The sequence below is a fragment of the Castor canadensis genome, chromosome 13, assembly GCF_047511655.1.
Source record: "Castor canadensis chromosome 13, mCasCan1.hap1v2, whole genome shotgun sequence".
NCBI classification, from domain to species: Eukaryota; Metazoa; Chordata; class Mammalia; order Rodentia; family Castoridae; genus Castor; species Castor canadensis.
Window position 1 is genome coordinate 73,975,921 of NC_133398.1, and position 23,957 is coordinate 73,999,877.

The following is a 23,957-nucleotide window of genomic DNA, read 5'->3' on the forward strand; positions in this document are numbered from 1 at the left end:
AGATTTCACTGTGTCATCAGTAAATTCTCCCCTGCTCCACATGGAGAAAAAGTGAGGGAAAAAAAACTGGAGAATAGCAAGGAGCCAAGTCTCAGCTTGGACCAACTGGAAGCAGCTGCAAGATGAGTGTCAGGTGGCTGCCTAAAAAGGCAGAAGGTGAGGAGCCACCAGGCCAACAAATAAAAACACATCTCTAAAGGCAAGAGGACAGAAATCAGGGTCTCGGGCTCTATGGATCCAATAATGACTAAGATGGGGGGGGGGGCTCTGAACAATTTTTTCGTTAGAAGAGGAAACAAACTGTACTGTATGAAAAAAGGGGCCAAGAGTCAAAAGGAACAGAGAGCCCCAGGGAAGGCAGCAATTAATTCAGTCAAATAACACAGACATTTTACCAGAGAGTAAAATGGGCATTAAAGTACAAAGACAAGTTTTCCAAGTAGACAAGCAGGGGAAGGACACAGCCTTCCAACTTCCAACGTGGAGAACAGCATTTGCCATCGTGTATTATGAAATCATGCCCTATGGCTGAAGCTTGAACATCAGGGTGGGAGGGGCTGTGGGAGACGCAGCTGGAGAATTAAGTGAAGGCTTTGGACTTTACCCCCAGGAAAGCCAAGGAGGCATTTTGTTTTGTTTAATTTCTTTTTGAAAATCATTTTAAGCTTGCAGAGAAGTTGCAACAATAGAAAAGATTACAGGAGCCGGATGTGGTGGGGGCATGCCTGTAATCCCAGGCATGAGGATCACGAGGCAGGTGGCTCATGAATTCAAGGTCAGCCTGGGCTACATAACAAGATTCTTTCTCAAAAAAAACAAACAACAAAAGATGACTCCATAGAACACTTGCTTACTATTTACCTATCATTAACATTTTTTTCCATTTATCATTCTCAGTCTCTCTGTCTCCTCCAACATCTGTTCTCTCTCTCTATGTGTGTGTATGTGTATTTTTGAACTCTTTGAGTGTAAATTGCATACAACCATTGAAGTCATTTCATTAGTGTCAGAACCTTAACAGTTTTGTATTTCAGAACAACTGTGCTAGGGATGTAGCTCAGTGGTAGAGTACTTGCCAACCAGCATGTGTGAAGCTCTGGGTTCGATCCCCAGCATTGCAAAAAACCAACCACTTTCATGAAGGTAAGGAGACCTTCCTCAATGTATATTACAGGTCCAACAATGAGAGGTAAAATGAAGGGAGTGTCTGTGAGGATGAGGAGGAAAGAAATGTTCAAAGGAAAACTAAATATTATCAAATGGTCATGGTATCTGAGGGACAGGGGAGAAAAAAGTAGGGGTCAGGTTTTGATACTGGGTAACTGCATGGTGGAGGCCCTGGAGAGACAAGGAATAATGGGAAGAACATAGCAAAAAGGTGAATAATTTATATGGATATATTGAATGCTAATTATATGCTAGGCACTATTCCAAATGCCTTACGTGAATTAACTTATTTAATGCTCACAACTGTTCTGTGAGTTTAGTTCTTTTATTACCTTCATCTTAACAGATGTTTTAAGGGAAAAGGTGATGGATTCAGTTTGTTGTTGTTGTTGTTTTGGTGGCACTGGGGTTTGAACTCAGGGCCTTGCACTTTCTAGGCAGGCACTCTACTAAATGAGCCAGCTTTCAAGATAGGATCTCAAGAACAATTTGACTGGGCTGGCTTTGAACCTCAGTCCTCCTTATCTCTGCCTCCTGAATAACTAGGATTACAGGCCTGAGTGATCCACTAGCACCTGGCTTGGATTCCATGTTTTTTTGTTTTGTTTTGTTTTGTTTTCAGTATTAGGGCTTGAACTCAGGGCCTTCACCTTGAGCCATCGAGATAGGGTCTTGAAAACTATTTGCACAGGCTGGCTTCGAACCTTGCTCCTCCTGATCTCTGCCTCCTAAATAACTAGGATTACAGGCGTGAGCCACTGGCACCTGGCTTGGATTCTGTTTTTGAAACTAAGAATAATTTACTTTTTATAGAAGCTTGCAAGAAAACAAAAAAGAACAAGAGAAATCTGGGGTCAAGGTGAAGGGATTATTTTAGAAAATTTGGAACAACTGACCTTTATTTATATCAGAATATATGCCACTTTCCAAAAACCTCCAAACTTAGCTTGAATGCTGAAGAGCACACTAATTTTATATGTAAATTTCTATGTCTACAAATCCTGAAGATAACATACTTATTACATTAATTAGTATCACTTCAACTTAAGTGTAAAAATTAAACCTAAAACACCAAAGAGTAAGAGGTGCTTTCAATCACAAGTTTTTCAAATGATATCAAGCAAAATTAGATATGGAAACAGCAAATCGATTTTATTTCTATTTTAATATTAAAAGTGGTTTTAAATCACTAAAATGAAAATCAGTGTCTCTCAGGCGCCCCCTTGTGGAATGGCTTAATGATTGCCTTATGCCTCTGGTGGACAGAATTTACCTAGAGAACTTCAAGGAGAAAACTTCCAAGGTTGCATCTTAAATTGTCAAAGCAGGAGAGACATTCTTTTTTATCCTCCTTGTGCTAGGGATGGAAGCCAGGGCCTCACACACACTAGGCAAGTTCTCTACCACTGAGGTACACACCTGGCTCTAAATTTTTTTTTTTTGAAAGCTTTCTAAAAAAATGATTTTTATGACTAGCTGTGTGAAAACCTGCAGCTTAAAATTCTTTTTTTCCCTCACTCTGTCTCTCCCTGAAACTGCAGAAATAAAACGTTTGGAGCCAGAGATCATCTTGCCCTGTTTTCTTTTCTATATGAAAAAGCTAAATCCAAAGACATGAAATGACTTGCCCAAGGTCACGGAGAATGTAAATGTCAAAATCAAGAGCAGAACCTCACATCTCCTAGCTCTAAATTCAGCATGATTAACTGGAACGATGCTGTGTAATCCAATTCATCTCCACATGTTTATCCCATAACTCACAGAGAGTTCTGCTCTGTTCTCTGTACCCCACATCCTCTCTGTCTGAGGAGAACACAGGCAAAACTGCCAGCAGATATTCTTTGAAGATAAATTTTCCTTGTTAGTACTTGGCATACCTCAAAGACTGATTTTAAGGAGACCCAGGGAAATAAGCAAAAGAAAGCACAGTGTTCCTTATGTGACAAACCACGTAGACAAGTAGAAGAGTCTCTTCTCTAGGCCTAGTCCAAAACTGATGCTGGGGGAGCACAGAGCAGGGCCCACCTCTTGACAAACACCAAGCACTGCCCGTCATTCCACATTAAACTTAATCCTTTGCATCTTGACATTTGAAGCCAGGTACAGTGGCAAAAGACTGGAGGCCCAACTAGTCCGGAGGGTGAGGCGAGAGGGTAATTTGAGTCTCAGTATTCTGGGTAGCCTGGATAACACAGGGACACTCCTGTCTCTTAAAAGAAAAAAAAAAAAAAATGCAACAACAACAAAATAAAGTGCAACTGAAAAATGTAACTTCCCCGGGAGGGGATAGGAAAAAGGTCCGAGGAAAAACTACCTTCCAGTACAGCCCTAGGCAAAGATTAACTAACAATCAGCAGGGGGGGGGGGGGGGAATGGACTAAGGCCTTGGCTAGGTTTTGAATGAGGAATGGAATTTGGATAACAGAGAGACACTCCTGACAGCATTTGTCTGCCTAATCATCCTTGCAAGATTTCATTCTGTTTATCCCCACCATAATTACATGGTTTTGGGATGGTTCTGGGTCCTTTGCCTCTGGTCTCTCTCTTGTACCCACATGTGCTTTAAGAAGTTCTGAGTTGAGTGGGGCATGGTGGTGGCTCAGGAGGCTGAGGCAGGAGGATCAGGAATTTGAGGCCAACCTGGGCCACATAGTAAAACCGTCAAAAAAAAAAGAAGTAAAGAAGTTTTTAGCTCATGTAAGGCCTTGGTTTTTAAAAGTCAAACCAGAGGCGTGGGTATCCCCAGGGAACTTTTTAAAAATGCTAAATCTCGGCCCCCACACTGGACCTACTGAAGCAGAACCAGCATTTTAGTGAGATCCCCAGGTGATTCATGTACACATTAGGGTATGAGAAACACTGCTCTAAGAGATAAATTTCAGAGTCCTGTGACTCCGTGAGAAAGAAAAGGCTACCTTGGCCAGTTTGGATTTTTCTCAATTGTATTGAAACCTAGGGTCTCATGGAACATTTCCACTATTCCAAGAAGCACAAGATTGCTGAGTGTACAAGTATTTAAGTGTAAGGATTACATCAGAACCTAGCTTCATTCTCTTTTGCAATCACACACTTAATTTCACCTACAGTAGTACATTTGTTTACAAGTGTAGTCAAAGGAACTGGATAGCAAAGAGGTCAGGCATCACTTGAAATAGACCATGTAAGAAGGCAGCATCTCTCAGCGTGTAATGAGACATATGGGCTGTGGCAAATCATTAGGTTTTCTTGAATATTAATTACTGCTTCAATAAGGTGGGGACGATGTTGTCTGCCTTGCATATTTCCCAAGCAAGTTTAAGAATCAAAGAATTCCCGGTCTCCAGAAATGACACTGCTGACTCTTAAGGGACTCAGATCAGAAAGGTGGGCACCACCTGTGACTTCCCACATGGTCCATTGCCAGTTAATATCAAACTTACCACTTCCCACAAAACTTTGTATTTGTCCTCAATACCCCAACTGGGGGACCAACATAATACTTTGCCGAAATCATGACTACTTTTTGTCTCTACTTCAAGTCATCATTTAGCCTGAAACTGGAGGGCTTGTTTTTTTATTAAGACCTTTGCTCACAAAATTCTCCTAGCTTGAACTGCTCAATGACTTTCTAAGAAGGGCCATCAAAATATGTCTCAAATCCTCCAACTCTCCAACCCTCAGATCTGGCCCTTGCTACCTTCTCTACAATCTCTTGCCATTCCGTAGATACATCTCTGTTGAAAATTAGAACTCAGAGAACATAATCAGGAAACAACTTCCATCTGTCTCCCACTGTCTCTTTAGCCCTTCCTGTTTCTGTTTCTCCTCTGACACTTGGAGGAATATGCCAGGAGTTTCAATGACTTTCCAATTCCTTTTTGGGTAATAGACAACGCTGTAGTCATTGAGTGGCAAGCCCATTTTCCATTCCATGTTTTAAAATATCTAGTCTCATATAGCCATCAAAACATCAAGCTCAATTTCAAATTTAACTGTGCCCCTCCCCTTCCTGGAGCCCTATGTGACAGGCAGCTTATGGAAATGGGTGGGTCATGGTTTCATTCCTCTCCCATTTGGTGTTCTCATCTTCCTCAGCAAACTTCATCATGCAGAATCTGGTTTCTGACTCTACCAGGGGGTTGAAGCAGAGGAAGAGGGAGAGGTAAGGAGAGGATAAAAGTCTTTCCTGGCTGATATTACCATAAGATGCCACACCAAATGCAAAAGCCAAGCTGCTCACCCTGCTGGCCTCTTCTAACTGCAACTGCAGGTAACTCTGGCTGTTTTGCTTGTAGACCTTTAAAAAAAAGAAAGAAAAGCCTCATATAAGTCCCACCGAAGTCTTTTTCTCTTGACTGGAGGTAAAAGGGTAACACTCCTACCCCTCTCCCTTGGAAGATTTGGAGCAAACAGCTCCTCCTCCCAGAAATCATCTCCACAAATCTTTCCTACATTTCTACTCTCTCAATCTTTTTATATACGTATACAGCTGAGGGATTCAAGAATCATGCATCTTGTAAGGAAATATAGGCCCCAAAATGACCACGTGGAGAGGAGTGATCTGGCCAAGAGATTCTTTATTGCCTGGTGGGAGAGGGAGAGAGCAGAGGGAGAGAGAGAGGGAGAGAGGGGCAGGGGCTTAAATACCCCTCAGTGAGACTCAGCATGATCTGATTGGTTAGGATCTTATGGTTCATGCTGATTGGAGGTTGGGGCAGAAGGAGGATTCAAGCTAGATTTGAGGCAGGACTGTGACCCTGGGAGGCGGGACTGTGACCCAGGAAAACAGAAGCTTAAGGGTGCAGTAAGAGCCGAAACCTATCGGCGCCATTATTGCCAACACATCTAGTTTCTAGATAGCTGATAGCTGCTTTGTAATTACTATAGGGTACTCTGTCTTGGAACTCATTTTAGTCCTGATCTTTCTCTCACTTTAAAGTCAAAGCTTGCATTTTAAAACTGTGTCACATGCGGTTTCCAACTTTGGGGCTTTCAATCATGGTGTCTCCTCTTTGGAACCCTCATCTCATCCCCTTCCTCTTCATTTGGTTCGTCATTCCTCATGTGTCTTCAGCTTCTCATCCGCATTGCAGATACAAAAGGGTTGAGAGACTAAAGATAAAGAGAAAATTTGTAGGAAAACTGACATTTACTTTATACACAGGGAAATAAAACTAATAAACATATGGAAAGATACATAACCTAATTAATTATGCAGGAACTACAAATTAAAACTGTAAGACATTATTTTCCACTCCCCATACTGGCAAACAAAAGAATGTATGACAAGATCAAATGTTGGGAGGATATATAAAAGCCGAAAAATTGCTGGTACCAGTGTGAACTGGTCCAAACTCTTTAGGAACTAACCTGTCATTACCGTGTTAAGATGAAGATATGTGCATCGTACGACTTAGCAATTTACTTCTGTCATGTACCTGGAGAAACACTAACAGGTGAATTAGAGACGTGTTCATGTAACACTACCTGTAATGGAAAGGATCCAAATTCCCCTTGGCAGGATGAGGAATTAAGATACCGTAATACAAACAATATCATAATAGATAAGAGATTATGCTATGTTTGTACAATGGGATACTATAAAATAGCAAAAAAAATGAACCATAGCTTTATGTGACAATATGAATTAATCTCAGGAATTGTACTAGTTACTTTTGTATGGTTATGACTAAATACCCGAGAAACCCAGTTTAAAGGAGGAAGGATTTATTTTGGCTCAAGATTTCAGTGCTTTTAGTCCATATTACTTGGTTCTTTCAATTCTGGGCAGCTGGTAAGGTAGAACATCATGGCAGGGGGAACCTGAGTGTATTCACCCAGGCTGGCCTTGAACTCCTTATTCTCCTGCCTCAGCTTTCCAAATGCTGGGATTATAGATGTGTAACTCTATGCCCAGCAGCTACTGGATATGAAGAATGTTGCTCTCAATTTTCTCACTACAAAATGGAACTAACAACTCTAATTTTATAGGATTTTTTTCTGAAAAAATGAGATAAATACTTGTACTTATTTTAAACTTTTAGACCTTTATTTTACACTTATTTATTTTACAAGTCTACATGTAAGTATGAGTATTTGGGGACACAATAATATATTAACTCCCCCATCATGAAAGAAATAGTTAAGTGTGTAAACAACTATCTTTGCTATTTACAAAACAAGTTTAAGTCTGTGCACTATTTCAGTTAATTCATTATTTCAGTCCACAGACATTCACTGGATGACTACTATGTATCAGATATTTTGATGATGGAGAAATGACTTCAACCTCACAGATGACATGCTCTTTTCTGACCTCAAGCTACACCTAATGGAGAGATTGCTGATCTAAGCTGCGTACTACATAGAAGGGAGCTGTAGAAACTTCGGCTCTGATCAAGTAAAATGTTAAATAAATAATGACAATATGACCCTTGGCACCAGTTTGGTACGTAGGCCATTCATCCCCTCTGCCATCCGCTGAGTCATTGCTAAGCTGGGAAAACATGATTTCCTGAGGCTACCTGGAGGCTGGCTATGTCAGCTCTGGTTGAAATGGATCCCAAAATATATGCCATCTCTGGGGTAGGAAGAGAGAAGTTTTAACTCCTGGGAAGTGAGGCAATACCTACTTTGTTCCAGCTTACAAAAAACATCTATTAGAGTCCATTCCCAGAATGCCTTCCTCTGAATCACTTAAGGCAGAACAGAAAAAACAGACTGCATATTTTTAATTGATTCTGTCTTTCTTTGAGCTGAGCTTCAAGCTTCCTAATAAAATTTTAAATTCCCAAAGAACTAGTCTTATTCAGAGGGACTCCACAAAAGATGTTCTAATTTGGGATGTCACAGGCGTCGAGGCCGTAAATCATCACAAACAAAACTGCTACTTTGACTAATTGTGAGCTTTATGAAAGGATGTCCTCTTTGTCCTTCTCCTCTGCTTCTCTTTCTTCCCTTTCTTGTGTATCAGTTTTCAAAATTAGGGAGATGGATCCAATCTATGCTCCTATTAATAATTCAGATGTTTAGGTCATATAAGTACCAGAAGACTTTGCAGCTGGTGACTAGAGCTCAGAGCTGTTGCCTGAATTCCTCAAGGTTATGGATCTTAGGTCAGTGGTTTCCAAGCTGCAGTGTGCATCAGAATCGCCTGGGGAATTTGTTAAAACATATATTGCTAGGCCCTATCCCTGGAGTTTCCGGTCCAGTATGAATGGAGTAGAAGCTGTGATTTGCATTTTTAGCAAGTTTCCAGGTGTTTCTGAAGCTTCTGGTCCTGGAACCACATGGAAAACCAGCTACATCTTCCTGATACATTTTGCAGAGGGCGCTTCTCCATGGTACACATTCTCCCCTGCCCTCCACTCAGTGCTATGAATTGAACTCAGGACCTCAAGGATGCTAGGATGCTAAGCACAAAACCACTGAGCTATAACCCCAGCATTAGGACATACATTTTCTGCTAGGGTTGTGGAAGCCAGATCTGTGTTTTTGCAATAAGGAGAGCTTTTTTCTCCAATAGGCCTTCTGAAAGGGGAGGATTTCATCTGAGATAGAGCTAAAAGCAGGAGCTTTACAATCCAACAGATCTGAGAACAGGATCATGCGCTCCATTGTTTGGCTTTGTAGTTTTAGGTAATTTATTTAATTCCTTTGACTCCCAGTTTCTGCATCTGTAAATTAGGAACTATTTGTTCTAAAGATCTGAGATTGCTGAAGAATAGTGTAAGAACTATTTGACACAGAGCTATACAATTCTGAGCATCTAATTAATAGAACATCTAATTCAGCTTGTTTTCAGATGTGAAAAGAAAAGTATGGCATTAGCAGAATAAGGCAAGAACTTGGCCTTTGTTTGCCCCTGGTGCTGGGAATTAAACCCAGAACCTTATACATGTTAAGCATGCACTCAACCCCTAGGCTATACCCCTAGCCAGAATCTGGTCTCTCCTGCAACTCTAGTGCAGGGGATCAAACCCAGGGCCTCCTAGGCAAGTGCTCTACCGTTAGCTATACACCCAACCCCTCAGCACCTGGTCTGTTTTGTTTTGTTTTCATCCCTCACTCATATTTAGTAATATTTCCAAACAAGACACCAAAATGAAACATTTTAGAGTGAAAGTCATTTATATGGCAGGACAGAAATGTAGGCTTATAGCCTGGAGGTATGGCTCAAACAGTAGGTTAGCAAGGTCAAAACCCTGAGTTCAAACCCCTGTACCACCAAAAGAAAAACAAAATGAAATGTAGGCTTATGACAGCATTTTAGTGAGCCATATTAGCCAAAATCTGATTTAATTTACTTTTCAAAATACCATTACTCAGTCAGACACAGTGGTACATACCTATAATCCCAGCTACTTGGGAAGCTAAGGCAGGAGAATTGTGAGTTTGAGGCCAGTCAGAGCAAAATAGTGAGAACCCATTTCAAAAAAAAAACCCGAAACAAAATACCATTTTTCATACAATGTTCGGAAACATAGTTAATGATGTCAAAGGATAAAATTGTAACAGTTTAAAGATCTTAATTGGTATTAATTTTTATTCAAGAATTGGGCAGCATTTTATTCCATCAAATAGAGTAAGTATTCTGATGGGCTGAGCAGAGGACGTTGGTTTGTAAAGTCAGAGAATGGTTGAGAAAAGTAGAAGCAAAGATAAAAACTGGAAAAAGCACACCAGCATGGTGGCACAAATCTAAAAGCCCAGCACTTGGGAGGTTGAGGCTAGCCTGGACTATGTAGGGAGACCCTATTTCAGAAAAACAAGCAAACACTACACCCCCCAAAAAAAAAAATTGGATAGGTCACTCCCAGCTCTTTTGCTTTTTATTCTGTTTTAGAGACAGGGTCTACTTTGCCTGGGCTGCCCTCACACCCTCAATTCTGCCCTCACACCCTCAATTCTGCCTGCAGGGGAACTGGGATTATAAATGAATATTACCATGCTAAGATTCAGGTTACTTTTTGTGTGTGTACAAGGATTAAAGCAGAGAGAACTTAAATATCATGCCAATTAAAGCTGGCCTGTTGGGGAAATTTGGTTACTATCTCATTGCTCCTGGTTTCTCAGATGGTCAGCTAACAAGTTAGTTTGGGTTTGTAGTATGAGTGATTCCATTTGGGTTTTAGTCTGGTGTACAGGAGGCTAGTGCAGGAGTTTAGTCCAACATAATGGCTTCCTATAATTTTTATTTGACAGTGAGAAAATAATTTATTCTGCTCCCTCAAAATTTTTTGAAAGAAAATATAGAGTCCCCTCAATTTTTTTTTTCTTTACAGTAGATTTTCAAAAAAGAATCTTCTTTTTGGCATAATAGTGTTTTGCCAAAAGAGTATGACCATTTTTCTTTGCTGTTAGAAATAATTACATTTGAGAAAGGAGAGATGAGAGAATGGGAAATCAGTTTCCACATGAAGAAGAAAAAAGTTTTAACTGTATTACTAAAACAGAAGTAAAATTTAAAATGAAAAACAAATATAGCTCAGAGGATTCACTCAAGCTGTTCTTGTACTTATTTGGGGGGTTGTATAAAAATGAAAGTGTTTTAGAGCCAGCTAAGCCTCCTCATGCAATAGACTTTTCCCCGGGGCACAGAGGTATTCAGAGATCAGCCATACTAGACAAATGGGTTCAGGACCCCTTACTCTTGGTTCAGTGCTTTGGGTACTCTGACCAGCTCATCATCATCATTATTTTGTTTTTGTTGTTAGTTTAATTTTTTTGCTGTTGCTGTTTGAAATAGGGTCTTGCTATATAGCCAAGGCTGGCCTTGAACTCCAGATCCTCCTGCCTCAGCCTGTCAAGTACTGGGCTTACAGCTGTGAGCCATCATAACGACCAGTTTAATATTTTAATGAAGCCAGCAAATAAAGGGTCAATGTTGTATTAAATGCATCATAGGATGCTTTGGTGTTCTCTTATTTATTTGAGTTGATGACATAGGGGTTAGGCAGAGAGTTAGGAAGACTGATAGCTGAGAACAATGGCTGGGATGTTTAAAAAAACACATCCTGGCATGTTAACATTAACGGAACAACCAGTAACATACAGCTGTGTCCTGTTGGCCAGCAACCCACAGAAAGTGGAAAGTCCTGGAAGCCATGATGAACCAATAGGTGAACTTTGGGCTTGTTAACATACAATTACACAGTAGTCAGATAAAATTTCCACTCACCCAGGTGCCATGACAATCCCAGTTAAACCATCTAGGGACAAAAGGGACAAAAACTCCCTCATCTGACATGAAGGAGCAGTCAATAATGTATAACCTAATTTTCAGGAAAATCCCTCCTCTATCAAAGAAATAACAATCCCCCAAATCCACTAATACCATAAAAGATCAAAATCTTAGTACCTTTGGGGAAGATGCTCATTCTCAAGCCTGTCTGCTCTCCTGTCTCAAGAATGCACCCTCACTTTGCTTTGTTTTAATAACCCTGCTCCTGCTAAGTCTCCTCTGTGTCTGTCCTTGAATTCTTTCTCTGATGAGATCAAGAACCTTCTACCCCAGACCACTGGGTCAGGACCCAGTGACATTGTTATGGGCCACCTCATAACTCTTTTACACCTGTTTAAAAAATTATCCAAACACTTATTTCAATTGGTAAGACACACTTAATACAAGAAGATCCAGGGTGATCGGTACAGGGATACTGTGGGGAAGGGAAGGCAGAGGACTGGATTCTACTCAACTCCACCAAGGACAAGTGGAAATCTATAACCAAGGAGCAGGAGGGGGGTCAATAGGGTAGAAAATTACTAAAAGGAAGCATCAAGCTCGGCATGGTGTTGAATATCTGTAATCCCAGCAGTGGGGAGACTAAGGCAAGAGGATAGAGAGTTCAAGCCCAGCCTAAGTTATAGAGTATGACCCCCATCTTAAAAAACAAAGGAGAAAAAAATCAAACAAGTCAAAAAAAAGAGGAAACATCAAGTCTAAAAAGTCTCTGGCTAAACTGATTTGATAGGATTATCACTGAAGACAAGCCAGGATGACAAACTAGGGAGAGTGGGCACACTCAACAGGGGAGGGTTGCTAAACTAATTTAGCAGGGTTCTTGCTCATATTTGATTCTATGAGGGGAGAGGGAGAAGCCCACAATGGGGAATTCCTTAATCAGAGAACTCTGAGGAAGCTTTGGTCTAGGAGAGAATCTTTGTCACAGCTAAACCAACCCTTGGTTTATGATAAGACTAGGACCAATGGTGTATTTTATAGTTACTTTGATCCAAGGAACTCTTTTTTGGTGAGTGTGCCTAGCAAGTGTGAGGCTAGGCAGTACTCTGCCACTTGAGCCAAGTCCCCAGTTCTTACTGTTTTAGTCACTTTTTTTCAAATAGGGTCTTGTGTTGTTGCCCAGACTAGCCTGGACTAAAATCCTCCTATTTATGTCTCTTGTGTAACTGGGATGATAGGCATGCATAACAACTCTCAGCTTATTGTCTGAGATTGGGGGGGGTCTCACTAACTTTTTCCCTGGGGTTGGCTTAGAACTGTGTTGCTCCTGATCTCTGCCTCCTAAGTATCTGGGGTTATAGGCATGAGCCACCACACCCAGCCTACTTAAAGCTCTTATTTTGAGAAGAGAGAGATCCACTAAGTGGCCACTAGCTGGCCAACTAGACAAGAAAAAGACCTCTTCTCACAACCATTTAGCTACTGTTTGAAACATCAGTATTCAAATTTATTCGGTGACATAGACATTCGCATGTAGCAGAGATTTTTCAGTTGCCTTGGAGGTGCAGCAGGTCAGTAGGAGAAAGGGAATGTATCTGTAACAGGAAACTGTGCATACCAGAAAGTCCATGGTATCAACCCACCTCTCAAAAACTAGCAATCCTCGCTAAGGGGAAGGTGCAGTCCCAGGAAGAGGATGGGAAATCCCTTTTAAAACCCACTTTGACCTTGGCTAAGCTGCAGGGTGTCCTTTCTTTGATGATTTAGAGCTCTCTTTAATAAGCCTGAAAATTCTGAAAATAAATCATCTTTGAGATGATGATATAAATTATGTATGAGTATCAGTGGAATCTTCAAGAATAATGAGTTTATGGAATACAAGAGAATGTTTCTTTTGAGATGCTGCAATACTGCTATTGTTAGGTTCGAGGCCCAGCTGATCACTTACAGGGAGCCTTTGTGCAAATTTGAAAAAGCCCCCCCTCCCCCTACATGATGCAGCCCTGCGGGTACGCAATTTGGCAAGCAGAGCTTGGGCTGCATCTTAGCTCCTTTTGTCACATTGGCTGGGGACCTTTGTACAATGCATAAGCTGCACTCCCTTAAGTGGCAGCTCTCATTGCTATTGGAGATGAGTGCCAGCAGAAAGGTTCAAATGCTTCAAATATTCAAGTCTGTTGTTAGAGAGTAATTTGAAAAATGTAAACATGATTGGCTCCTTCTCTTACCTCAACACAGAACTCATGTGCATGGGAAAATGTGCCAGATTAGGCTTGAAAACCCCATGAAAGCAGATAGAGCCTTCATGTGATGTTGGAGAATTGAGGTTTTGTCCTGGTGGGCATGTTTCCTGGAGAAGCACCCCTGTGGGGCCACCCGTCCTAAGCTAGAAGCAAATAACCCAACACCTGAGAAATTAAGATTTCTGGTACCAGAATTGCCTCCTTTTCTATCAGCCACTGGAAAAGGAAAACTGGGCTGTGTTTGGTATGGAGTTAAAACCTTTTACATCCATCTTGAGAGACTGAAGCTTAGCGGTTTAGCCATACAGAGTAAATGGGTTTTAATGCCCATTTTTCCTCAGAACTGTTGCCTCATGTTGCCACAGCAGTGAGAGCAGAACCATAGGAATCTCACGCAGTTTCTGGTTCCAGAACAAAACAGAGTAAATATACATCTTCCTATTTCTCCTGCTAAGTGTAGCTAATGCCTTGGATATTTTTTGTAAAAAACAATGACAGAGAAAGAGAGGCTTGACTAGGGATCTTAGGACTCAGGGAATAACAATGGCAACATGGGTTTTCTTCTTGCTTCTTATAGCCCAGACTGGGACTGGAGGTATGGCTCAAGTGGTAGAGTGCCTGCTCTGCATGTACAAAGCCCTGAGTTCAAACTCCAGTTCCATCAAAAAAATAAATAAATAAAATAAAAAGAGTGAAAATATGTCAGGTGTTGTGGTGTATGCCTGTAATCCCATCACTCAGGAGGCAAAGGCAGGAAGATCATGAGTTTGAAGCCAGCCTGGGGATCACAGTGGGACCCTGTCTTAACCCCTCCACCCCCAAAAATGGAAAAATAGAAGTAAAACCAAAATAATAATAATAATAATAAAAGTATTAAAAAAAAAGTATGCATATTTAGTCCAGACTGGGTACCCGAGAAGGAAGCAGAACTAAATATCACTTGGAATCTCATAACATAATAGCAAAAGTGCTCAAGATACAATTGAAAATCATTCATATTAAGAACCAGGAGCCAGCACAGTGTCTCATGCCTGTAATCTTAGCTACTCAGGAGGCAGAGATCAGGAGGATCTCTGTTTGAAGGGAGCCTGGGCAAATAGTTCAAGAGACTCTCTCTCAAAAAATCCATCACAAAAAAGGCTGGTAGACTCTTGGGGATATACCCAAAAGACTGTTACTCCAGAGGCACCTGCACATCCATGTTTATTGCGGCACTATTCACAATAGCCAAGTTATGGAAACAGCCAAGATGCCCCAGCACTGACGAATGGATTAAGAAAATGTGGTATCTATACACAGTGGAATTTTATGCAGCCATGAAGAAGAACGAAATGTTATCATTCGCTGGTAAATGGATGGAATTGGAGAACATCATTCTGAGTGAGGTTAGCCTGGCTCAAAAGACCAAAAATCGTATGTTCTCCCTCATATGTGGACATTAGATCAAGGGCAAACACAACAAGGGGATTGGACTATGAGCACATGATAAAAGCTTTAGCACACAAGGGAGGGGTGAGGATAGGTAAGACACCTAAAAAACTAGCTAGCATTTGTTGCCCTTAATGCAGAGAAACTAAAGCAGATACCTTAAAGCAACTGAGGCCAATAGGAAAAGGGGACCAGGAACTAGAGAAAAGGTTAGATCAAAAAGAATTAACCTAGAAGGTAACACCCACGCACAGGAAATCAATGTGAGTCAATGCCCTGTATAGCTATCCTTATCTCAACCAGCAAAACCCCTTGTTCCTTCCTATTATTGCTTATACTCTCTCTACAACAAAATTAGAGATAAGGGCAAAATAGTTTCTGCGGGGTATTGAGGGGGGGAGCGGGAGGGGGTGGAGTGGGTGGTAAGGGAGGGGGTGGGGGCAAGGGGGAGTAATGAACCAAGCCTTGTATGCACATATGAATAATAAAAGAAAAATGAAAAAAAAAATAAAGATGATAACCAAAATCAAAAAAAAAAAAAACAAAACAAAAAAAACAAAAAAGGCTGGTAGAGTGGCTCAAGATGTAGGCCCTGAGTTCAAACCAGAGTAACACACACACACACACACACACACACACACACACAGGCACAAACACAGGAAAAGCCCAATGTGCATGCCTATATTCTCACTTGGGAGGCTAAGAAAGGAGGACACAAGCCAGTTGGGAACAGCTAACTAGATCCTGTCTCAAAAAATCAAGTGTGGGGTGGGCAAAAAAAGAACCAGGAAAATCTCAAATGAAAGGAGACAACTGGCAGACGCCAATACTAAGATTATATAAATGTACAAATGCTGGAGTTATCTAAAAGAGTTTTAAAAGCTGTCATCACAAAAAAGTAGATGATATAAAGAGAAGCCATGTGGAAATTATAGAACTGAAAATAAAATAATACAAATAAAAACTTCAGGTGTGATACATATCTATAATTCAATCTATTCAGAAGGTAGAAGCAGGAGGACCCTGAGTTCAAGGCCGGCCCTCTCAAAATAAAAACAAAAGTGCTGAGTACACAGCTCAAGTGGGAGAGCTCTTTCCTGACAAGCATGAGGCCCAGGGTTCAATCTCCAGTACTGCAAAATACAAACAAGCAAACAAATAAATAAAACCTCCACCAATGAGATATTAGCAGAATGTAGAGGTCATGGAGGAAGAAAAATCAATGATTATGGAGACAGAACAATAGAAATTACCTAATCTTAACAACAGAAATAAAATAGACTGGAAAAATTAAACAGAACTTCAGGATATGGGGGACTATAAAAAGAATACAATACTTAACGTCATTAGAGTCCCAAAGGAGAGTTTGTGGTTTAAAAAGTGTTTAAAGAAATAATTGCCAAATTGCTAAATTTGGCAAAAACAATAAACTTACAAATTTAAGAAAATGAGCAAAACCCAAATTGGACAATGTAGTACTGAACCTCCTCTTTGGAAGGAAGCCCAAACCCAATGTCAATTACATGGTCAGGTGAATCACATCAAAAATAAAAAGGTGAGCACTGTTCGACAACATCACTGCCACAGTGTTAGGTACAGAAAGTTAAAAAACAAACAAACAAAAACCTTAAGGATTCATAGCTTGGTTTCAGAGAAGTTTACATATTGCTATAGTTGGGATTTTGAACATCCTCCAAAGTCTCATGTGCCACTCTGTGGCACTTTTAAAAGGTTCTGGAACCTTTAAGAGGTGGGGCCTGGTTGAAGTTAGATCATTGGAGGTGTCCTTGAAAGATATTGGGACTCCACCCTCCTCCTGTCTTTCTCTTTCCTTCCCAATCACCATGAAGTGAATAGGCCTCGCTGCCATGTGCACCTGCCTGGTGCACCATGCTACCGAATATCCAAAACAGCAGGGCCAAATTACCAAAGACTGAAACCTATGAAGCCAGGAACCAAAATAAACATTTCGTCTTTAAAAGTTAATCATCCAAAGCTAAGTGTGGTGGTGGGCGCATGTAATCCCAGCACTCTGGAGGCTAAGGCAGGAGGGTTGAGTTTGAGGTCAGCCTGTACTACAAAGTGAGTTCCAGGCCACCCTGAGCTACACAGTAAGACCATGTCTCAAACCCACAAACCATAGCAACAAAAAGCTATCATCTCAAGTATTTTTGCCACAGTGTTGAGAAACCTAACACACATATGATAAGCAAACACATAGTAATATAATTCCTTCAAACAGTGAACCACTGGTTTGGGGTTATGAATTTTAAGGAGAAACTTTGGCTTTCATAACCCACCAGTACAATGACTTCACAACTTTCATATGTATGTATTTTCTAGCGTCTAAGTACTTGACAGAAAATTAGGATATATTTAAAAATAAGTTAATTGTTTTAATGTATATAGCATATAAACTTGTTTAAATTTAACATTCTAGAGAAAATAACATTTAGAATTATTTCCAACTAAATATAACCACATATATTATCAATTCCATCTGGAAATAAACCAACTTCTTTGTCAGCTTCCAGAATCAAAAGACCCAAAGAATCAATGTATATAGCAAACAACATAGCTAATGTTTGCATCAAAATGACACATGAAGAAAAGTGCATAAAACTATTTATTCGAACATTGTTCCCTGTAGTCCTCACAGCAACCCAACAAGAAGACATTACCCTTCTCTTTACAGAGAGGAACCCAAGGATTCATGAACATGGAGGCTTGTTTTTGGGTTCTTCTCCAGCAGTCCCATGGTTGATACAAATCTCATATCCTTTCCACTCTGGTGTCTCATAAAGCCCACAAAATCCATCTCGTTTTTATATTAGTTACCAATCTCTGGGGAAAAATATCATCTGACTTTATTTAAATCAAACTAAAATCTTTTGTTGAATGACATAATCTATGAATGAGAATACTTAGTGTTCTAGAGCAAGTACTTCAAAGCTACATTTTCTTCAATGCTTAATATAAGCTTTAAAAATTGCACCTCTTGATTATTTTCCCTCATTTTAACAAACATTTGTATCCATTATGTGCCAAACCACAAGAATGGTTCCTGCTTTTGAGGAGATTGAGAATTTGGGAGGAAGATGGAATTGCCATTTGTTCTATCATCAGTCTTACTCTAATTTCAGTAACCAGAGCTTTGGCTGAGTGTTTCTGAGCCTTTGAATAATATTCCTTAATTTATTTCTACTTTTAAATCACAGAAATTAGCTATTCATTATTCGATCATCAGTTCAGTATCCAGAATACTCCTAAATACTTCTGTTCACCAGAAGCCAGGTGCACAGTTAAAAACTCCAAGTACTATTTGTGAATATATTGCATATGTTCCTTCCCCTCCATCCCAGCTAGTCAGAATGGTCCAAGTAAAAATTGTCTGAACAGGATTATATCAATTCTTTAACTTCCTTCCCCTCCCCACAACAATCACAAAAATCAAAACGTCTGCTAACATCTATTTCTTGTTTGTTTTTGCCTCTCCTCTCTGCACTCTTCTCCCATCCAAATGAGTTTTGCCATTTAGTATTTTCTTTTTTGCCTCCCCAACACCCACCCCACTTGGTGACAGGAATTTTGAGAGCGGGCTGTCATCCTCAGGGAATGTTCAGTTGTTTTCTGATCGTGTTCACAAGAGGCAATCTGGGAAAGCCTTTAGTTCCTTCCAAGACAGTCTGACCTGAATCTGATATTGAAATTGATTTTATTTTTTGGCATCTTCTTCGAAATCTTTTATTTCTCTGAAGTGATGTTTTAAGACTTGGGCATGGCTAATTGTGTTTGAATTAAAAAGTATGATGTAACAAATATTAGATATGATAGTGAAAAGGGACTGTCCTTTCATGCCCTCTTACTATACTTTCCAACTGAGTTGAAGTGTGGCAATAGAAGAAAATGTATTCTTCTGACACCGTGCCTGCTACATGCTTTTAAGTGCAGGGCTTGGGGGTGGGGAGCAATCAGTTAATTTTAATAAACAAAATCTGAATAGGGTCATCCAACACAGCTGTGTCTGAGCAGGTTGGACTCAGTTTAATTTCATGATGAATCAACAAGTTATTTCCTGACACCAGAGATTTCACTTTTTACCATGAAATAATAAGCATAGGTTACTTCATGGTTACTGTTTGTTTATTTTCCAAGTTAGAGTGATATACAACAGCTTGGTAAATTATCTATTGTTGACTGAGCATGGCAAATTTTAAATGAGTTACAAAAAAGGGGAATGGGAAGAAAAGGAGGAAGAAAGGGAGAGACAAAGGGTGAAACTGAGAGGCCAAAGATGAAACACATGTTTTTTTCACATGCAGGAAGAAGAGCAAACAGCTCTAGGGGATAATGTAGACCCTAAATCAAAACTTCCTGAATATAAATTATTATCTTTTAACAGTCAGATTTTTTTTATTCTTAATTTTAAAAAAGCGCCAGTCTTAATGTGCAAGCAAAATAGTTGATTAATTCAAATGCAAATCAAAACAGTGGCATGCAACATAGAGGGGAAAGCATTTAAAAATCCACAGGGCTGGAGATGTAGCTTAGTGGCGGGAGCACTTGCCTAGCATGCACAAGGCTCTGGGTTTGATCCCCAGCACTACAAAGAAATTTAAAAAGCCCATGAGCAATATAGTTCTATAAATCCCATTCTCCCCACCTCCTCTGCTATCATGATGTAAGTTAGGTTCTGCAGCCACCTATGTCCATTTCTAAAATGTAATGGAGTAGGGCAAAAACTTCTATTTTGGTTGTGTATTTGCTGGAATGATTTATAGTAAAGAACTGGCCATTTTCTTATAAAACCTGAGAATGAACTGTTTAGGAGAAATTCAGTCTTCTCTGGATTATCCTCACTTTTCTATGGGTGTCTCATGGAAAAGGGTTGTATACTGTGCTCATAGTATACAATATCAGCCTCCAGTGAAGTGTATCAGGAAGATAAAGCGTTTGTTCAGTTCATGTATTTCTGGTTTCCATTATCTTCTCATGTTGTCTTCCTTTAAATTTCTTTTTATGCTATTTGTTTTTTGAGGTATTGGGATGGAACCTGGGGTTGCATGCATGTTAGGCAAGTGCTGTACCACTTAGCAATATCCCCAGCCCTTTTTTATTTTAGTTGGAAACAGTCTTCCTAACTTGCCCAGGCTGGGACTTGCTATGGAGTCCAGGCTGTCCTCTAACTCACAATCCTCCTGCTTCTGCCTCCTGTGTGCTGGAATTACAGGTGCGTGCCACCATGCCCAGCTCCTTCAAATCGTCAAGCATACTTACAATCACTGTTTTACATCTCTTCTTAGTTAATTCTATCACTTATTTCACTTTGATTCTGTTTCTATGATTTTTCTCCCAGTTATGGGACCAAAAATTGCTACTCCTTTTCATGTGTGTTATTTTTTTTTATTGGATGCTAGACATTATGCATGTTCCATTTTTGAGTGTTGACATTGTGTTGTCCTTTTTAAAAAACGTTGGTAATTTCTTTAGGCAGGCAGTTAAATTACCTGAATGATCAGCTTGAGACTTTTGAGACTTATTTTATATATTATATATAATATTATACAATATTATATAATATATAATATTTATATATTATATATGATATAATATGTAATAATATATATTATATATAATATATAATTTATATTTTATATATATAATATATATAATATGTAATAATATAATATATATATAATTTTTGTGTGTATGTGTGTGCTGCTAGGGATTGAACCTACTTCTGAGCCACACTTCCAACCTAAGACTTATTTTAAAACTTTGTTATATTGGATTTAGTGTTACTTTATTATAGAACTAACATAGTCTTATTACTAATGTATGAACTTTCTTAGATCTCACTTGATAGCTGCCCCAAATCTTCAAAGAATTCTCTGTGGCCTGGATGGGCGGAATTCAAATGTCCCTAACCCCTGTGTGAGCTCTTTGTTCTTTACCTGTTGGTTTTGTGGCGTTTCCCCTTATATATACACAGTCTAGTACCAAGAAATCAAGGAGGTCTTTATGAAACATTTTTTTTTTCTATGTAGCTTTCTCCCCTTCAGGGTTTGGCCCTTCAAGTCTTAGCCACTTCAGCTTCACCAAACTAGTATTTTTGCCTCCTCATCCTAGTGAAATTAGCATACTCCATGTGGTTTTCCTCTCTGTGTCAGGGTCTAAAAATTGCCTTAAGTAGTTCTGCCAGAATTAGAAAATAAAAATAAAACCTTATATTTTTATACTTCTACTAAAATATTTTTTGTTGTAATCTGGAATTTGTTTTCTATGTGAGATTTGACTAGATTTATCTAGCAGCCCTACTTCTAGGCAGAAATCCAGGATAGTTGTGGTACTCTTTATAATTGTTTCTCTTCTCTCCAGAATGAAAATCTTGAATATACTATGATTCCAATGTTGGAACGCAATTGTTTCCAGTTTTCTAGTTTAAAATGGGTAGAGAATTCTGTACCACTTACTTCTTTTTGGCTAGAAATGGAAGTCCATAGTGTACCTTTAAATTTAAAGCAACTAGGCTTGGTGGTACACACCTGTAATCCCAGCACTCAGGAGGCAGAGGCAGGAGGATCACAAGTTCCAGATCAGCCTGGGCTCCATTAAAAGACTCCATCTCAAAAAGAGAGAAAAATCATTAAAGCAAGCAAGCAAACAGAACAGCTGACTTCTGGAATCATTTAGGGAAATCATTTAAAAAGAGTAAATAAGTCAGTCTCATCCCCTCATCCTGGACTTTTTACACAGAGTTGCCTATTCGAGAAGGAGTTATTATTCAGAGCATCTATCTGTCATTAGGTGTTAATATATTTTTGTTTGTTTGTTTAGTTTTTTGGCTTTTTGAGATAAGGTTTGCCTATGTAGTGTTGGCTGGCCTCAAACTTAAGGCCCTCCTGCTTCAGTCTGTCAGTGTTCATATTTAAAATCATCATTTCTCTTCTGCTTTATGGTCTCCACAGACTTTTGGTGTACCTCAGTTAACCTTTTTGGGAAGCCACAAGGGTGAAGTCTATGTACTTCACACATCCTGCATTGTTAGAAAAAGAGTAAATATTCCCTCAAAAGGTATGAAGTATTTTAGAGTTAGTTTTATTTACCTAGGTAAAAATACATTGATGGCTCTCCTATCTTGAGGCATTTTAAAATTGTCTATCAAACACTAGTTACATAGCATGGTCGAAATAACTCATGACTAGCGAGGATGAGAAGGCAGCTAGTGTTCACTATATGCCGAGTGTCATACGTTCACTGGTGTCTGTCTTGTGCTGGCTCAAATGGACTTTAGGAGCAGCTGTCAGGAAGCTTGTCAGCCAGTTGTTAAGCCATTGGCAGTTTGAGATTGGCCATGGGAAGAATATTTATTTCATGCAAATACTCAAATGCCAATATCACAGCTCCTTCATCAATGCTAAGAGCTGATTATTAAATATTTACCAGCATAACACAATGATCACATTTTTCTTTTATCCTCCACACAATTAAAAAAGATATGTGTTAGAATACAGTTTAAAGTTAGAGGAAAATACTCAGATTACACAAGAAATATGTTCAAGTTTATCCAGAGACTATAAAAGTAACAAGACCAGTTCTGCATGTAAATCCTTGCGTTTTCTACTTAGATTGTTGTACCTTTGAGCTGGGAGACTCAAACTAAGTCTTTGCCTAAACGTTGCCTGTATGATCTTGTGACTATACGTGACCTCTCTGGATTGCCATTTCATTGTAAAGTTGACAGCACTGAACTATGTAAACTCCAAAGTCTTTTGGGTATAATAGTGTTTGCTGTAGACTAATTCTGCCGCTGTCAACCTCTAACAGAGATATTAAAAATAAGCCTCTATCAGGTGGCTGCTAGGAAAAGGGGTTTGTATTACTAGGCTCTTGCTGGAGCTTATAATTATGATACCTCCAAATTTGCTTTGTCTAACTGTCCACCAGCAAAGAAATACAAAAAATAGAATGTGCCAGGTTGGACTGCACAGTAACCTACTACAAAATGAGTTGTCTTGTTCTTCTGAGCCTTAGACTGGAGAGTAACTTACCACCACTATGGTCCCAGAAAGATAACCAAGCCTTTGATTGTTCTTTTCAAATGATTCATTACAAAGAATTAACCTGGAAGAAAATAAGGGGTACTTTAAATGGATACATTCCCAAAATCTAGAAGAATTGCAGGCTTGTTAATTAGAATTCCTTTCTTTCTTTTTTTCTTTCTTCCTTTCTTTCTTTTTTTCTTTCTTTCTTTCTTTCTTTCTCTCTCTCTCTCTCTTTCTTTCCCTCCCTCCCTCCCTCCCTCCCTCCTTTTCTCTCTCTCTCTTTCTTTCTTTCTCTTTCTTTTGCACTGGGGCTTAAACTCAGGGCCTACACCTTGAGCCACTCCACCAGCCCATGTTTGTGAGGGTTTTTTTCAAGATAGGTCTCAAGATCTATTTGCCCATGGTCTGGCTTTGAACCATGATCCTCCTGATCTCTGCCTCCTGAGTAGCTAGGATTACAGGTGTGAGCCCCCGGCACCCACAGGGCAATCTTCTAATATCTTTTTCCTTCTTCTGGGTACCTCCTCTACAGTATATAATGACTTCCATGGACATTTATTCATACTCATCAGACCAGGCAGGGAAGAAACCGTATATTCTTTAAATTACTACACATTATTTTCCTCCATTCTGCAAACAAATTCTTTATTTTAAATCTAGCACTGCTCCCATAGACAACCACCTGTCTCTGCCCCAGAATGAGTCTTCTCTTGTTTTTTATCCCTGTTTCAACCAGTGTTTTGAAACTTTCCCCAATTTCCTTTCCTGTCCTTCTTCCCCTCTCCACCCCTTTTTTCTTTCTGTCTTTAGGTTTTTAAAAGACCCGTAAAATAGTCAGGGCAGGTATTATACTTAGGCTGGAGGCATGGATGAACTGGTAGAATGCCTGTCTGGCAAGCTCAAGGCCCTGAG

At 39.6% G+C, this 23,957-nt stretch overlaps 1 long non-coding RNA gene across 1 annotated transcript; it reads left to right on the plus strand.

Moving 5' to 3' along the window:
• The first annotated feature begins 795 nt into the window (after positions 1 to 795).
• On the plus strand, positions 796 to 7,779 carry LOC141415660 (uncharacterized). Its single transcript, XR_012440643.1, has 3 exons — positions 796 to 1,143; positions 5,242 to 5,416; positions 7,370 to 7,779. It is a non-coding gene; the product is annotated as an uncharacterized lncRNA (long non-coding RNA).
• The last annotated feature ends 16,178 nt before the right edge of the window (positions 7,780 to 23,957 follow it).